This window comes from Miscanthus floridulus, chromosome 14 (assembly GCF_019320115.1).
Source record: "Miscanthus floridulus cultivar M001 chromosome 14, ASM1932011v1, whole genome shotgun sequence".
NCBI lineage: Eukaryota > Viridiplantae > Streptophyta > Magnoliopsida > Poales > Poaceae > Miscanthus > Miscanthus floridulus.
In genome coordinates, this window is record NC_089593.1 from 83,533,153 (window position 1) to 83,536,273 (window position 3,121).

The 3,121-nt window shown below is 41.3% G+C and overlaps 1 non-coding gene across 1 annotated transcript; it reads left to right on the forward strand.

Moving 5' to 3' along the window:
• Positions 1 to 2,325: 2,325 nt before the first annotated feature.
• On the forward strand, positions 2,326 to 2,434 carry LOC136506364 (small nucleolar RNA R71). Its single transcript, XR_010771573.1, has one exon. It is a non-coding gene; the product is annotated as a small nucleolar RNA R71 (small nucleolar RNA).
• The last annotated feature ends 687 nt before the right edge of the window (positions 2,435 to 3,121 follow it).

Below are 3,121 nucleotides of genomic sequence, written 5' to 3' on the forward strand. Positions count from 1 at the left end.
GACGGTAGCTAACATTCATCACAAAATATCAATATAACTTGTATAAATGGCTAAAATGGATCACCAGTGTAGACTTATGGGTTTAAACTAACAAATTCCATGAGTTTTGGTGAATCTATGTTTCCAGCAGGATTTAATCAGAAAACCGCCAAGGAGGACCTATTCGTCAAAGGAAATCACGGAATTCCACCGCGTAATCGATGTGGGAAGACTCTAGAAGTCTCCAGGAGGCTCTCCACTGAAGCAAGACACATGTGGGGCTGGCCAGCCCCACATGTAGATTGCCTGGCCCCTAGGGGTCCCACCTGTCAGCCTCCATGCTATGTCGGTTCTCCACCGCCTTTAGGATTGTATCTCCGTTGTTTATTCAAGTCGGTTTGATCCAAGGGCTCAGGATTGACGCTCCAGCCTATATATATCTCCCGGCACCCCTTCCAAGAGAGCCATGCCTCATTTGATCCTAAGAGCTAAGAAGCCAGAAACCCTAATTCATATGTCCACCAGGATCAGAGCTAGAAATCAATAGAAGATTAGTCCTCGATAGGATCTAGTCTTGTACTAAAGATAGTGAGATAGAGTGAGAGGGAAGAGTTTGGAGGAGTCTCAGCCTATCGGTGCTCTCTCTATGGCTTGTACCCAAGCAGAATCAAGTTCTTATTGAGCTTGCTTCTGAGATTTCTCTGGTATTCAACTTCTAATTCAAGTAAGCATTTTGTTCATATTGTTCTTTAGGTTTGCGACTCTCTTTTGAGTACTTTAATCCTTGTAGCTCCTAGTTTAAAGTAGTATTCATAGTGTAAGCGTGGTGCTTAGACTCAGCTACTTGTGGATGTACCGTATTTTCCAGATTGGTGGTAGCTCGCGAGGGTGACTCTTATAGCCTCGTTGAATTCTCTGTAATCCACCTCCTGTTAGTAGGCCTAGCAAGACCTTGTTGCTATAGGAAACATACTCTGCCTATGTTTTCTCTAGTAATATCCCTAGAATTGAACAATAGAAGACAAAGCTTACCAAAATTAGAACTAGAAGACCTTAGCAGTCTCCTCTACGTGCCTATTATCTAGCCTTGATTGTGAAGTTGGGATAAGTTAGATTTGGTTATTCTCACACATGTTTTCTTGAGTTTGATATAAAACTAGGTACTCCTGGTGAAGTGCTACATCGGTATAATATCCATGCGCTTGCGGATTATTCTGTGTGCATTAATTTATACCAACAATAGGCATGGTGTCTAGACTATAGGTTACCTGAGATTGCATTTAATCCTACGGTTAGTTGTGGTAGCCCCAGGGGTGACAGCTCTGTCAGGCCGTTGTAATCCACCATGATAGGATTGGTGTTCGTAGAGCTTTAGGCAGCCTTCCCCAACTATGTCTTCTCACCCCCCCAAGAGTTGGAAAGGTACTGTTGCTCCAAAGTGTTATTGTGTGTGATCGCTATATCTACCCATGAATTAGTTATACCCTATAAAACCAAAGTAATAGAGAAGTATTTAGGAACCTTGAACTCACCTGTTGCCCTCTCAACTTAGCTAGATTGCTCATTTATCTTACCATGGAATTCTCTTATGTGTGTGTTACTATTCATAACTCTTATCATTATCAACACTTACCCCCATGTTGGTATTTATTAACTTGTCACTTGTTTAAATAGCCACCTAATGTTTATTGACATTTCTTAACATCACTTTTACTAAGTTGTCATCCCTAGCTATAATGCCAGAAATGCTCATTGGTATTCCTTAGTGTCACTTCTAGAATGACGCTAAGAAGTACTTAAGTATTTTATTGTGACTAGAAAGAATATATAAATAAAAGGACCTACAAGCGTACAGATAATTTACCATTGTAGCATTTCACCCGAGAGTATTATAGGTATCGTTATTTATATTTTTATCACAAGGAAGGTTGGGCAGTTGGAATATATTGATAACTTGTATGTGTGATGAAGTTCACATCCTCATGGGTTTTAGGACAGTTGTTCCCTGAATGCCTAGTGTTGCCACACTCTTCACTGGTCATGCAGGAATCATGTATGTGCATCACTTCTTGCTTCTCATTGGCTCGATCTTCAAGCTTCTTCATCAGTAGATCCATCTTGGCAGATAGCATGTCTACCTCCTTGAGTTGATGCATTCCTCCACCTCTCTTGTGGGTTTGAAGACGTTCTTCATTCCAACCTTGGTTGGGAACTCTCTTCTCCATGAGACCTATTGCTTGTGCAATTGTGAGTGATAAAAATGCACCTCTAGCAGCGACATCCATATTCTCACGGGTGTCATTTGTCAACCCATGGTATAAAGTCTACATGAGTAACCAATCCTCCATCCCATGGTGAGGACATTTTGATATGTAGTCTTGAAAGCGTTCCCATGCCTCAGGGACAGATTCATCATGTTGCTGCTAAAAACTTGAAATTATCCCACACAGAGCATTGGTCTTGCCTAAGGGAAAGAACTTTGCTAGGAAGGCAGTGGAGCAGTTTTCTCACATAGTATTTCTATCTTTGTTGGCATAAAACCATTGCTCCGCCTTCCCCAAAAGTGAGAATGGGAAGAGGCGAAGTAATATTGCATCTCTGGTAACTCCCTTGATGGTGAAAGTGTTGTAAATCTCCAGGAAGTGTTGGAGATGAGCACTCGCATCTTCATGTGCCTTTCCACAAAACTGGTTAGCTTGCACCATGTTGCTGAGAGCTAGCTTGAGCTCAAAAACATTATCTCCAATGTTGATCGTCGGTCCAGTGCGAATATTGGCCATAGTCGGAGCAGAGAATTCATGGAGAGTCTTGTTAACCATGGCTTCGAAAACTGGTGTTAAGCTTTGCCTTGTCTGGTTGTCTTCCGATTCTAAAGCTGGAACTTTCTTAAGTTTAGCCTTAGTCCTCCTAATTAATGCTTTTGGATCTTCAATGTAGTTTGTCGAAAGGTCAAAACCTATCATACATTATCCTGCATAAGATATAAAAGTAGACAGAACAAGGGTAAGCCTGTTTGAGGAGAGGTATAAGGTTTCCTTGATCACATCAATAAGTACAAGTTATCAATATTCCTTTTTGCCTAGCTACCTTCCTCGGTAACGGCGCCAAAAATTCTTGTTGGTATTTATTAACTTGTCACTTG